We start from the raw sequence: 15,909 nt of genomic DNA on the forward strand, positions 1-15,909 counted from the left end.
TTATCTTATAGGTAATTCCCAAAACAAATACATTTTATTTTATTTATTTTATTTTATAAATTTATTCACCACCCATCTCTCCCTCACAGGGGGAATTCCTGAGCGCTATGCCTTATTCATCTGTAGATGGTGTCACCAACTGCTTAGACAAGTTACATGAGAGTGTTGCTACTTCATTTGGTGCCGGTCTGGGTTGATACGATACATTGTTGATATTAATAGACTCATGATTTATGGGAGAAAAGGCCTCAGGTGGAGCAGTCCAGACCCCCAAATTAATCGGTATAATCTATATTTACAGGATTAATGGAATAGAATTTAAGTAGTAGATGTAAGGATAGTACTAAACTGAGAGGTAATGCACACCATTTAGTCTGGATCTATGTCCATAAAACAGCAAAATATACATCCCATAAATTTGTGGGTTGCTCATTAGTAGTTCAGAGGATCAGTTGTAGTCGCCAAAAAGATATCTAGGAAAGAAAATTAGAAAAATTTTGCCCTTATAAATATAAACCAGGTAGCACAAAGACTGTGACACATTCTTAATGTCAGTGGAATGACAGGGAAGTTCCCTTACTTTATAAACTCTCATGAAAGTGCTTACCATTTTAGTGGTTTCTTCAAATGTTGACAAAGGAAGTTGCATTAGCTTGAAGATGCCGTTGCAAAAGGGATGGGGCATTTTAAAGAAAGCATCTTTCCCATTCATTCTTCCCTGTGTAAAGGAGAAACAACATAAAGAGCTCTAATAATCGCTTCTCTTCATCACCATCAACACCAGCTGCTATATGGCTTTTTGAATGTGTGGCTTTTGCATATTATAGTCTCCACCAACGTCTCCATAAGGGTATCTTGGTTTTTAAAACAACCTTGCATGAGTCTGGTTTTTCTAGTAAACCTGTCTTGCAGAGTCCAGATTGTGCAACAGAAGAGTTATGAATGAAAGAGTTGAGATTTGCCTACAGGGTTGTTAGTAATAAATCAACATTCTTTTCCGTTGCCACAGAGAATCCTGAGCGTGTTTAAACGGTAAGCTTATTCAGGCATTTTGGGACCTGTAGGAACAAAGGTAATAGCTCTCCATTAGCATAACTTTTTAATAAAACTGTCATTGGAAGAGAGTGTTGCAAAGGCTGATAGCATATCAAGGAACTGTTTGTAAATTAAAGAGGAATGCTTTAAGGCCAGAGATGCAGTGTTATGGGAGTGCTCCTTTTTCTAGAGCAGTGTTTCTCAATTTCAGAGACCTTAAGATGTGTGGACTTCAACTCCCAGAATTCCCCTGCCAGCATGATGGCTAGGAAATTCTGAGAGTTGAAGTCCACACATCTTAAGGTCTCTGAAATTGAGAAACACTGCTCTAGAGACATGGGCACCTGTTTTATTTCATATTTGTCAACATACAGCAGTTATCCCTTCAAGCTTTTAATCTTGAGTCTACATTGGCTTTCTTAAGGTCATTTTACCATTAAGAGAGGGCAAAAGTAAGATTGGACTCACAAGCCATCATATCTCTTTACCAGCAAACCTATTAGGAGAAGCAAAACAGGGCAGAAATGTGAGTGAAAGGCTATACAAGAACAGTTTTTCCCTTAAAACATGTCTATATACTGATGAATTTTTTATCCATAACTAAAATTGCTGCCAGTTGGCTCATCTATTTCATGGATTTCCTAAACCATCTCCTCAGCCCACATTTTGTCTTTCCTTTTTCCTTCCCCTTCCCATTTAATGGAAACAGATTCTCTTAACAGTAAAGAATTTGACTAACATTTCCAACTAACACATTTTATTAAAAGGCATAAGCTTTCTGGGAGCTACAGCTCACTTCACCAGATAGACAGAGCGGCTTGACTGATGTAGGACTGAAACTGAGATGAGCTGGGGGTTGGGCAGGGGCAGGAAGGTGGGAAAGACAGGTTGGTTATGCAGATACTGGTTCCATGTGAGACAGACTGCAAGTACTTTAACAATTAAAAATTGTACTGTGTTAAAAAAATGTGTTTGCTGAGATCTTTAGAGATTGCTGAACTCACGTACATCAGAAGGTTTCAGGCTATCTCCACCAATGGTGCTGTTAAGGTCTCATTCTTCCAAAATGATCACTTTGAGATCTAGAATAAAGCATTTGGGAGATTGAAATGCTCTGATATTACTTTGTCCTTATTTTGAGCCCTGATGTAATATTTGCATCCATTCATTCTTAATGAATTTGATGAAGTGAACTATAGTTCACAAAAGCTTATGTGTTTTAATAAAATGTGTTAGAAAAGATGCTATCGGACAACTTTTGATTTTTTGCTACCCACCGACTGACACAGCATTCCTCCTACAATCTTTGCAGTAAGATCAAGAGCAGTATGAAACTGGATGTTCCTTCATTTTTCACTTTCATAAATTTGGGGTGAGTAACTTCTTAATTCCAACAGTGCTCAATGATCATTGCCTGAACACTCAGTTTTGAGCATGTGTTCAGGGGCATATTTTCATAGAGAAATCCAAAATTTCAAAATATGAAATTGAATATTAGTTATTTGCATTTCCTCACCTTTGTGTCACTCATCTCTGAGGAATATAAAGGAAAAATTCTTGGAAATCACTTTAAGTCCTTTTACCCTGCAACTGTCTTCAAAGGAAAAGGCTTTAAAAGACAAGGTACCCAAAATAATGGTCAACTTTTTAGGAGACATCTGAACTAACTATCTTGGGACTATTGCCTTCTTAGCTAGAGAGCAGACTTTATGTTTCCATAATTGAGAACTGCAAAAGATGTGATAGTGATACTACACTTTGGCTAAGAAATTTGTGGGGGTTTCCTTGCATTTTGAGGACTTGAAAATAAAGCAGGTACATTCAACTAACCAGAGTTTATTCACAAAAAATACAAAAATGCTGCCTCCACAAATTGTCAGTAATTGCTGCTGAATTATGGCAGCATGTTCTCGGATGGTTCGGGGAAATTGCATGCAGTCCACAGTTGTTCTGTTTTAAATATTAATCTGGTTAAGCTGACTTAGTAAATTCTCTTACTAAGGTTATATTATTAATAAGGCCTTTGTTTGTTTTAAAATCAAAAGTACTGATGTTAAGAAAGAAGGCTTAGCCAAATTAATTGCATGACTTTTTTTTTAATTATGCAATTCCAGTTTATTTAGGCATAGGCACAGGCATACATTCATAGAGAAATGTGAGAAGCACCTGGGCAGATCTCCATACCATACTGTGTTTAGCTGGCTGAAAAGGGAGTGGAGGGAAAGCCAGTTGCAGTTCTACAAGCTACAGAAAGAAAAATATGCCGACTTCATGAAGGAAATCTCATCTGAACACAGCCTAATACATTCACCATATTCATTTGAAGTGGGGTTACAATACTGAGAAAGAGATGGCTGAGATGAGGTAGCATGAGTGAGAAAGGTTTGACTGTTGACATTGCCTGCTTGTCTGATGTTCTATCTTTTATGCCAAGAAATTGGGTAGTGGCAGCACAGTAGCTGCACTAGATGTTGCAGGCGCTACTAGTCATGGACCACCACATATATACTCATAAATACAGTGGGATTTGTAGCTTAAGTCCTCAACATTTAAATATCCTGTTAGAAAAGAAATTCAAGTAGTTTGCTGGAAAGGCCATTTATACAATCAAGAATGGCTCAAAAGGCTTTTGAGTGTATTCTGTTTTTCCATCCTCGGCAAAAAATATGCAAAGCACTTCCATGACAATATATCACTGGGATCAGCAGAAGGTAGACTTCAGTACCCTTCTTCAAAATCAAGGCCAAGGAATATAAAGGAAAAATTCTTGGAAAGCAGTTTTTTTACAATTATAATAATTAGTTACCCTTATATTAGTATAAGGTTTCAGAGTGTTTTTTTCAATTGAACTTCTTACGTCTACAATATTCATTTGATTTAATCATATTCTTTCTCCAGGGAGCCATGAAAAGAGTTTGCTATGTTTGTTTCAGATCCATCCCATCATCAGGTTTCTAGAAGGCCCCAACTGCAGGTGAATTCCTTTCATGTCTGCTGCTAAGCCAGTAAGCTGGAGGGCAGTTCTTTAGAAGAAGCATGGCTTCAGCTGGAGTAAACCCAGGCTGCTCAGTTTTTACAGGTTCTGTAAAAAGGGTCCATGGGAAAGACTAATAATTCAAAGTAAAATAATTCTCCCACCAAAGCATTACTTACCATTTGACTAATTATAAAGGACTTTTTTTTTAATAATAAGGCCAAATAAGTAATTTTCTCTATGTCCAAAGACATGGAAATAGCAAATGAGCTATAACATGACCCATCTGTTCAGCTTGCTAGCCATTCCCTGAATGCCTTAAAGTTAGTCTAGAAGAGTGTTTCTCAACCTTGGCAACTTCAAGATGTGTGGATTTCAGCTCCCAGAATTCCCCAGCCAGCAGGTATAGAAATATCCCCATCCATTTTACCATCTACAACTATGACTTCAGCCCAGAGTTTTAGCCTGGCTGTAATGAATTGCTGCCAGACTGCAGGCCCCATGAGTGGACAGGGTACTTCCTGAAGCAGGTGCAGAATTTTCCCACGTGGTAGTATTCCTCAAGGCTAAAAAATAGCAAATAATTTGTTTTTTACTGAGCAGATATGTGATTCCATCCATTAAGACTTAACATTGTATGTGAACTAAATCACTATGGTTACTTCAATAAACTATGATTTATAATCCTAACTTGATGCAAATCCTAATCACTTTAATTACTTTGCCTGTATTTTCTCCCTATGCTGTTATGTCCATAAATTGAAGAGATTATGAGAATAATTTAATTTAAAGGTTCATCTAATATATAATTCTGGGAAAACTCCCATAGCCAGTCACATTGGAAACAGGAGGCAGATGGATATGGCATATTTTGGTTCACACAGAGGCCATATCCAGCTGCATTCTGTTTTCAGATAGACAGGATTCAGGAGGAAAAGAGAAGGCTGTTGTCCTATTATCTTCCTCTTTCACAGATCTCCACAAGCAGAATATATTTTTAGGGATTCAAACTGGCCAATTTGAATGTAATTCAATGTAATTCAGATTGGCCAGTTTGAATCCCCCAGAATATATTCTGCTTGTGGAGATCTGGGAAATTGAATTACAAAAACTGTAAATATTAAAGTTGAACAACAAAGATTAAAAACAGCATTCATCTATTGCATCAAGTATGCATCTGACTCTAAGGAAATGGTAAGAGCCAGCAAGAGTAGCTTAGCTGGATGTTTCATCAGAATTTTATAATAGTTGGTACACTCTTGTGAATGAAAGAGAAAATTCAAATGCTGTCTTAAATGATCTAATTGTTTGATTAGAGTACTGTTAGGTTATGTGGGAATAAAAAAGGGGAGAACCATTTTTGTCAGCTTGAGTGTGCAGTCCATTGTTTAGTTTTTAGATTAGGAAATGTGAAAGTGATCCAGAGAATAAGAATAATTTGTGAAACCTATTTCAGTCTTTGAAATTGGAACTGTGATTTAAACTATCCACATGCTTAAAGGTAGCAATCCATACATTCCAATCTTCAGGAGATAAAATTAGTTGTAACTAGTTCCCCAATATTATTGCACCTCTTTGGGGATACAAATGCTCTCCATTAAAATATCAAGTGGTCTTAGGCATCAATGTAACTACACAGAACTGAGATAAAAAAAAAGCATTAATAATAAGGATAACAAGAACAACAATACAGACAACTATTGAAATAACATATGCTAAATACAACAGATCCCAGCCTGCTGTTCCATGGCACCAATTCAAATATGTAAGATAATCTGATTCAGTAAAGTGGAGGCTTGAAATAACAGGTATGTTGTTGCTGGGCTGAACTGGAGAAGACAGAGAAACTGTGTGCTGCCATTCTGTGGCCACAGGAGAGACACCCAGAAAACCTCTCCCTATTTTTATTTTTTTATAAGTAATGGTCTCTGTGTGATTAATGGCAGGTAGAAACTAAAATCATATGAAGAGGACTAAGGCTTTATATCTGATTTTTATTTTTCTCATTATGAACAAAAAAATACAATGAACAGTAGAAAATTATTAAACACACACAAGCTTCCATTATCTATTCTGGTGACAGAATTTGCCTTCAAAGATGCTGAGTTTGGGTTAAATTCTGTATTAAATTCTGATGCATGCAGCGGAGGGAAGCCTGAGGCCCTTCAGGTTTTGCTCACTACAACTCCCACTAGTTCTCATCAGTGTGTCAGTGGTGAGACATTCTGGGAGTTGTCGTTCAGTGATCTGTAGAGTCTCTGACTTCATTAGGATAAAGGTGTTTCATTTTACAAATAATTACTTGATCTTACTTTTTCCTCAGCATCCTCACTTTTTGGGGGGAAGGGGGGAGAGGAGAATACAGAATTTGGGTTCAAAATAGTGGGTAGATGAATATGAAAGATGCCAGGGCTTCAAAATAATGTTCGGAGGCTCCACCCTGGAACCCATCTATATCCCCAAACTACTTAGGGATACTTAATAGAACAGGGCAAGTTGGGAGAGCTGCTAAGAACAAGGATTAATTTAATATGGTGAAATAAGAGACACAATTAAAATTATATACAGTTTAAAGTAATTTTCTAAAATACAATATAGGAACAGATGAACCCTAAATATTAACTGATCCACCAATGAGTAATTTATTTCTTATGAGACCTGATTCCTAACAAAATCCAATCAACATCACCATTAAAAACAATAATAAGTCACCTAATAATGTAAGTAAACAACGGAAGGATTTTTCTCTCTTTTTCAGCACCACAGTTCAGAGTATCATGTGAGAAGGGAACAAAGTGAAGGGAAGCCACCAGCTGCTTTTGTTTGACCTACCTTCAAACAGTCGCCAGCCTCATTTATTGAGGCTGAATAGGAATCACCAGTGAGGATCCTGAAATTTATGGCAACGTTCTTTTCTGCCAGCTCATGGACTGGAGCACATCACCTTAATGTGGCTGGTGGTGGTCCAAGCTGGATGGACCATTTTTCACCTCTCTCATTTCTTTCCTTCTGCTACCTCTTCCTCCTGACTTTTCTTCCTTTCCATGCCCTGAAGTTAGGCTGCAAATCCACCAACATCCTTTCTAACTAGCTATCACTGGTGCAGATTCAGTTCCAAAAATATTCTCTCTCTGTACATTTTGTCCCGTTACCATGAGAGCTAGAATTAAAAAGCAATGGATTCCCTTTGGGTTCTCTCTCCTCTGCCCTGCTTCACCCTGGTTAGACATTTGATACTTTTAGCACTCCTTTAGCCTGCTTTCTATGGGAAGAATAAAAATATTTCCCTTTTCTCCATTCTTCTCCATGACACAGAACACTCACAAATGCAGTCTTTTTAGCACTATATGTAACATCCTTAATAAAGCGTGCTTGGTTTTTTGGACCTTAAGCATGCATTGTTAGGTAGACTCAGCAGGCTTGGTTCTACTTATACATCCAGACACCACTAAATACATTCACTACTGAATGAATGAGATTATTTCAGGCAGGGTTTCTCCATTGTTTTCTCTATAATTGCTACCACCTTGAATTTCATCTGATACAATAAAAGGCTCACACAATCCTGCCACAATTGGGGCAGTGGCATTCTGCACCAACTGACATTTCTGATTCACTTGGAAGGTATTTAGAGTACTTTATAATAGTCTAACCCATTACAACGTAATAAACGTGAAAAAGCTAGGTTGATATGGTTAGAAAGGCAGGATATAACTTGAGTAAATCAATAAAATTATTTATTTATTTATTTATTATTCAAATTCAATTATTATCATTGTGATACCACATTTTTAAAATAGCCATAGCTTTTATTATTTATTTATTTAGATTTATAAGGCTGTCCAGCTCAACACTGTCTGGATTCAGACAGCATACAGTAAATCCCAGATGTGTTCATTTAGAAATCAATTGGATTAAGCTTAGGAGAATTTGCCACCAGGAGAGCATGGCCAACATTATTATAATACATGTTTATCTGCATATAACTCCCACTGAACCTAGAGGGATCGAATGCTAAGAAGACATAGATAGATATTGCTGTTTGTAGATATCTTTCCTTTTACATCTACATTTTATTCTTAAAAACTTGGGAAGGGTACAAAATGTCATTTTCTGGCACTTGCTGAAATGATCCGGCCAGGGAAGAAACCTTATCACTGAACAGTATCAGTCAATATGGTTGGCATATAAACTAAACAGTAAAAATCCCTAAAGATGGAACCTCGTGGTCAAATTGTATAAACTTGAAGACATTTATTGACTGACTGATCGATATTTAGTTTCTTTGAGTCCAATTAATTTGTAGATAAAGTTTAAAAACCTCTTAAAAACTGCAATATAATAAAGGTAGACATCTTCTTTAATAAGTTTCTCCATTAATATATAATCAAATTATACCATCTCTCACATTTGGTATTATGCTAAAATGTTAATAAAAGTGTTTTCTTATGGAAAATAAGCTTTCTATTTAATTTTTATTGTCAAAAGGTACTACGTTCCATTGTGTGGCACTTCCAGTTCTTGATTTGGTGAGTGTTTGTTAGAAGGGTTATGTTGTTAGGACAGGTTAGTTGACAACTCTTGAACCTGAGATCTTTGCTGATACAGTAGTGGAAGATTCCAGGGCTTCCAAAATGTTTGGCAATGGAGGTAGTTGGCATTATATAATGAGAGTAATTAAGGATGCTTTTAAAATACAGTCGTCATCCTATTAAATGGAATCACACTATAAAAAGTCTGTATGAAGATTTGCTGTTCCATTTATTCCAAATTCCCACTCTTTATCCTGAGGTATATTTCTTTCTGAATATTTTGTTTTTAAACAAAAAAGTGATTATCAGTTATTTGACAAGCTACACCTCACTTGAAAAGAAAGGGTGATCAGAAAACAGTCATGTTTTCTATGTTCTCATCCCCAGAAATTTCCATCACTTTTGACATCACTATCCCCTTTGAAGTATTACTATTTTCCAGATTTATAAGGCACTCAGTAATGGTTGGTCACCATATTAGAGCTTAAAAAATGAGAACCTCCTCCTCTAATCTTCATAATCTTTTTGGAAGCATTAGGGAAAGAGAAGACCACAAAAACAGAAAAGTAACTGAACAATTAAGGGACGAGAAAATGGTATGCGACTGCATTGTGAGTTTGCTTCTTCCCTTACTTCTTTCTCTAATCCTGAAATGCCCAGTCTTGTTATTTTTTTCCGCAAACATCTCTGAAGTCCACATTTAAGTGATATCTTCTGATGCTAAATTCCATGTTTTGAACAACTACCTGCATTGCTCCAACCTCCACCTTGCTGGTCTTGTACCCTGTCATATTTTCCATGGATGGGACCCAGATTGCAATCAGATTGCAATGGTGCAATGGACATAAGTAGTCGCTGGATATAAACATCACTGCTCTTCCAGCTGTGTGGGCTTGAGCCTTCACTGCTAAAGACTTGTCCTGATGGCACCTCTGACCTCTGTCCTGGTGATTTTGCAATACATCAGCAAGGCTTTTGGAACAAGAGCAGTAACAAATGATCTCTTTTCTTTCTTAAACACCAGCTGACATTTAAACAAACATTCCTTCTACTGTATCAATGATGTCATTTTTCTTTGAAACTCCCTCAGAACACTTCCTGATAATGATTATGATGATTTCCTTGCATCTGCCATCTTTCAGAAGTTTTGAAGTGGTTTATTTTTGTTGTATTATTTTTCATCTCCTTTGAAGCAAGTTAAACTGAAGAGATGGTGGCAAAAGGCCACTGAATGAATTTTACAGCTACTCAGCCAAGCTTCTGTGTGATGCTTTTGACCAGTTTTCGTTGGCAGGATGAGATTTGTTATCTCCAGACAGTGAAATTTTTCACCGGAATATTTTTGCTAACCCAGATTTAGTGAAAGACATAGGAGTAAACTATACCATTTTCCATGGTCAGCTGGTAACCTTATACCAAAGTATGAGCTGAAATGGGCTTTTCAACAGTCATATCAATTATTCTTGCCTTTATAACAGACTGGTTGGTGTATAAATGTTAAAGTGATATTCAGAAAAATGTACTGTTCTGTCTCACCCTCCAACTCAGTTGTCACCCTTCCATAATTTTATTTGTCCTTCAGTCATGCCTGCAAAGTTTTTCCACTTGTTTCCTCCCCTTTTTAAAGATGTGTACTTTCATAAAGGTTTTTTCTAGCCTATGTTCACCCTCTCCCCTATGTCCCAACATGCTCCTTATGACCAGTTTCTGACCTGTGCTCCATTTTTTTTGTATTGTGCAATGCCTTACATAATCACTAACATGCGTTTAGCCTTCCCCAACCTGGTGCTTTGCTGAGGGGGTAGGGACTATAGCACCTCTTCTGGCTCTTATTTCTGAGCTTTGTAGTACCAGTGCATCTGTAGCTTCAGTAGAAACAATGTTGAGCAGTAAGCACGGCCTGAGCATTGCCTAAAAAGCAAACTTGGAACCAAACTTACTTCCTTCCTTCCTTCCTTCCTTCCTTCCTTCCTTCCTTCCTTCCTTCCTTCCTTCCTTCCTTCCTTCCTCAATTTGCTGCTGCTGAAAAGGGGTTTACATTCTTGGGCTCCTTGGCACTAATTTTTAAATTAGGCAGAGAGGCAACCCAAATGCTATAAATTGAGTCTACATATTTGCAGTGGGTTGTACTGCACTGTAATCATATCCTAAATTACAGCATGTGACAAGAGGCTCCTTCAACTGCAGGGAGTTAATATGGTGTTCTACCCAGATGGTTCTAGCAAAGGAGCCACACCTTGTAATGCAAATGCCCAAGCACTATTCTCAAGCACATTGACTTTTTTCCAGTTCTGAACTGAAGAGGGACTGCTTTGTGTCTGGTAGAGCCACTGTCCTGCCTCCTTATGCTCTTATTCTTCTAATGCAGCTCACCCAGTCATACAGGAAGACTTGCTGGCTTACAAACCATTGCTTTTTTAAAAGAAAAGAAAAACAATGTCTCATGTGAGCACCACTTCAACCTCACATCTTTCCTTTTTTTCGTGCTAGCTAGCTGGTTTAAAAGGATTACTATAATGGCAGCAATCAGATGAGCAAAGTGCATCCTTCTCACAGTCCCAGATTCCTGTAGTCCAGCACATGCAACACATGGTTGCTAAGCAGCCTTGTCCCTTGACTGTCCACAGTACTGAGAGGTCAGACCCACTAAGTCCAGAGGTATTTCTGTGCACATCAGTGTCACCAGGATTGCATCCTTAGAAGCAACTTTAGGGAGCTACTGCAGAGTCTGACCCATTTGATGTAATCCTTTTGCCAGTGATTTCCTCTGATGATCAGAGTTGTAATTCATGAAGGTTTATACCCTCATAAATTGGCAAGTATTTAAGATGCCACAAGGCTGCACTGACTAATGTAACTATTCCTCTGAAAATATTTATTTATTGTTCAGCCATGTTTTCAATATCATTTTACTGCTACTAATAATATTACATTTGCTTTGCTATATTCTGCTTTTCATTACAACTTAAATTCAACATGTTTTAATTACAGTTCACCAGATAACACAGTTGAAAAGTTCACATAAATCAATTCCAAACAAGAAAACCAAGAACAGAATGGGCTTTTATAGAACCATTCTCAGGTGAGTGTACCCACTGATAATCACAAGCTTTGAGCTTTTGTTATTTTTTAAAAGGAGCACCAAATACCCAGTAACAAATGTGATGAGTCCTGCTATGCACTAAGGTACTAGTGTTAATGGTGGCAGGAAGAAAGGACAAAAGAAACAAACAGTGACAAAGAGCTGTTAGTGTTCTATGAGGTGTTTACATTGTGGAGAGCCACTGGAGAACATCTGGGCCTGGAGACAACAATGTAAAACTCTCTTTGACCTTATACATGAAAAGGAACGAAACCTGCTCTTACGCATATATCAAGCCAATAAAAAACTAACATGTTATTCTATTTCCATTTTATCTTAGCTTCTATGGGCTTGTGTTTGTCTATTTCTCTGCTGCTTCCCTTACAGTTCCATCTCAAGGAACTGCATTGGTCATAACTGTCAACACTTAAAATGAAGATGCCACATTTGGAAAAATATTTTTGGTTCTTTTGGATGCACTGAAAAGGTACAACATATGAACAACAATGCATGTATCCTGCTTCCTTGATCATCACATCATGTCACATCAACATTTACTCTGTTTCTTCAGTCCTCTGCTTGTTCAAAACTCAAATGAATAGCTGGGAAGGAATTGTTCTAGCCACTTTGCAAACCAGAGAATAGCACATATTTGCCATGTGAATGGGACTGTATTATTTTGAATATTTATCATAATGCTGATGTACATTTGCATCTAGCTCATACATGTTAGCGATAATGTAGCAAGGGAGACTATGTGTCTCTTCCTTGCTGGTTTGGAACATCTGATTTATAATTTATTGAACGCCATACGCAGCAGAGCATGGGAGCACTAGTCAAAATATATCAAAACCCTGGCTAAACACTACCTTTATTGGGCCAACCCAAAAATAGTGTGGAAGCCTATAGTTTCTCAAGGGATGGTGGCAGGGTGAATATTCAATTGTTCAAGCTGCATCTGCTTTTTCTGGAAGTTGAGGAAAGACTATTTAAGTCATTTTATATTTTTAAGAAATAAAAAATATTTCTATCTGCATTTTTGAAAATATAAAATCCATTTGTTAAATTTAAATATGTCTCCTTCTTTATGATTTCTCTACTATCTGCTGGTGGGACTAGGTGTCAGTACCTGATGTAGTCTTTGAAAGGTTTGTTAACATAAACAGAGTTTAGGTTCATTCTGCTTCTGTGTTCTTCTTTCCTCTCTTGTTAAAGTAGTTTTGACAGCTCAGTCAAAAATGAGGAGTCAACCATTATTTGTTTCTTTGTTACCCAGCACTAGGAGAGCCCTAGTACAACCTCCCTTAGCGTCTGTTGGACTCCATTTGCATGTTTCTAGTCTAATCCCAAATTCCATTTAAGACTGTAACAAAAAAGTAGACTTAGCTGGCACATCTACCATTTGCCTTCCCCACATAGTTTGTTTTTGGGGGTTTTGCCTCTATTGACCATTAACTAATAAAGAATTCTTAACCATTCAAAAGTTTGCACAATGCTTTGTGACCTTGAAATGGTCTAATGAAGGTACTGCCCTGATATCCAGGTTACCTGAGGGACTGTCTCATCCCCATTACGTTGACCTGTCCCACTTGGTCAAGCAGAGAAGGCAGGTTACAGACCCCATCCATGAAAGAATATCATTTGGCACAGCCCAGAAGAGAGCCTTCTCTGCCGTTGCCCCTGCCCTATGGAACATTCTCCTTCCAGAGGTGAGACAAACCCCCATTCTCCCGGCCTTCCAGAAGGGAGTGAAGACCTGGCTCTACCAGCTCATGTGGGATATGAGGAGGAGTGACCAGTCCTGGGGGCGGTTAGCACCCTGAAGATGCTCCCATAAATTAAGATCTTTTTAACACCTCTGTCTTGGATTGTACTTTTATATAAGAATACTGTTTTATGGCATTTTAATGACTATTTATTCTTGTTTTTACTATAAACTGCCCAGAGTTGCTCGAGACGGGAAGTGAATAAATTTGAAGTATGTATGTATGTATGTATATTTATTTATTTATTATGGAGGGAATAGGGAATGGCCTTGAAGGGCAGGAGGAAAAGCATGAAGGCAATGGTCAGATAAGAGGGGCTTGAGCCCAGGCCACAAAATTAGTTTCAGTAAGCATCTCAGCCCCTACCTAGTTCATATGAAGATAGTGAGGATGGGGAAAGCACATTCAGATTTGCAAGTTTCTGTTACTATAGCTGTTGCAATAAAAGTAGTCCTGACCTATATGGCCTTGATTACTTAGTCTGGTCTATCTTGCTAGACTGACAGGTATGGATTCAGGACTTCTCCACTACCATCATGAATGTGGTCAACATGGAAACTTTTTATTTTTAAATTAATCTTGTTCAGGAGTCTTCTTCAGACAGATCTTTGATATACAGTTACTGTGACCAAATTGAAGATTGCTTTTATTAGTGTCTATATGAATTTCTCAGGGTGACATGTTGGGTCTTATGTGGGGTTGTTTGTGTAACATGCTAACTTATGATTAATCATGTTTTACTAAACCAAATTAGCTAGATTCACTCAATATATTGAACTATAAATCCATAGTGCAACACATCACATTTTAACCTAGTATGTTATATGAATCCAGCTAGGACAGAAGGAAGGACTGTGAAACAAAGCAGAAACAACAGTGGGACAAAGTGGTCATGTAAGGCTGGAGTTCTTGATTTTGAGGCTGGCTAAAGCCGTGTGTAACCGACATCAAAAAGGTGGGGAATTTTTAGCCTTGATAAAATGTGTGGAGGATGGCATTATTTAAATACCTAAAAAATGCTTCATAGAAGGTCAAGATCTGTTCTTCATCAACCCACTGGGGAGGAAATAAACATGGATTTAAATTATAAGAAGTCAGATACCCATAGAATATTAGGAAGAAAAAAAACACCCCTTCCTAACAGTAAAAGCAAGTATCTGGGGAAACAATAGGCTCCCTCTTACTCAGTATGTTCAGAGTCTAGGTAGCCATCTGTAGAGGATATTTAATCTGCATTCCTGCACTGAGGTGGGGTTTGAAGTTGATTGCCTACAACACTAGGAATCTAGGAAAATAAGAAAATAGTAACTTGGATTAGATGGCCTTCTGTAATGACCCACTAGCCAGGCCTATACTCTTTACCAGCCTAATTCCCAACCTGTTGTTCTTCCAACATATGGGATTCAGATGCCATAATTCCTAGCCATCCTAACTAGGCCAGCTGGCTGAGAATTAAGAGAATTGAAGTTCAGGACATCTGGGTGATATTGCTATGGGATGGGTTCTTCTAATTGTACCAGATCATCCTTCAGTCCCAGAATGAAATAGTGTTTAAAAAAAAAAAAAGCATGCATAGTCATACAATGTAAGGATTGCCTATTCTAATGGATATCGGACTCATAAGCAGGGTTTCAAAGATATTTGATTTATTGAAGAATAGCATGCAGGATCGGAAAGAAAGCTGAGAATGATGAAAGCGCGCCAAATTCAAACTAAAAACTCTCAGTGCATATGAAATCTCTCCCCCCATAGAATCTGCTCAAGTCCACAATCCCAGGTGCTCCTAACAGTTTCTGATGGTCTGTGGGAAAAGGCCTTGAACAGATAACATAACCCAAACACATTCCATTGTACTGATTTCACATACAGAGCTTGGTACAAGGTCTCACAGCAGCTCCCTCCCAAACAGAAATGCGCGTCAGCGCCATGGCATGTGAAATGTTATGATGTATAAACTACATTGAATCAGTGAACTTGACATACAAATACATTCACACGTTACTTATTTTAAGTCAATTTCATGGCAGAATATAGCTATTGATGCACTGGATACAATATATCCCAAAAGGGTCTTGCAGGTAAGTGCTATAGTTGAGGAACCTTATTGAGGTCAATTATGTTCACTGTCAAGCCATCTTCCATAAAAGAAATAACATCAGTCAGTTCGTGTCTCTTCTCTTCTAAGCACTTTGTCTTGGGTGGCAAGCTGATGCTGCTGTTTCATCCAGCCTGTACTGACTTGATTCTGATTGCCAAACCATAATCCTCCTTTCTCCAACATGCAGCGTCAGCATTTAGGTTTTCTTCCATTTTTGCAGCATTTCAAGTTGTTCTCAGAGGAACAGGGGACTTGTGGCCCTCCAAATGTTGCTAGATAACCATTTCCAGCAAGTCTGACCATCTCCATTTGGAGCACGACAGATGTTCTTCTCCTCAAGAAGTGTTCCATTCCATTTCTCTTGTCAGAAAAGCTTAGTGCTTGATTCGTATTCTATGAACTGTTCTTTTGGCTTCTGACAC

This window comes from Candoia aspera, chromosome 5 (genome assembly GCF_035149785.1).
Source record: "Candoia aspera isolate rCanAsp1 chromosome 5, rCanAsp1.hap2, whole genome shotgun sequence".
In the NCBI taxonomy this organism is placed as follows: domain Eukaryota; kingdom Metazoa; phylum Chordata; class Lepidosauria; order Squamata; family Boidae; genus Candoia; species Candoia aspera.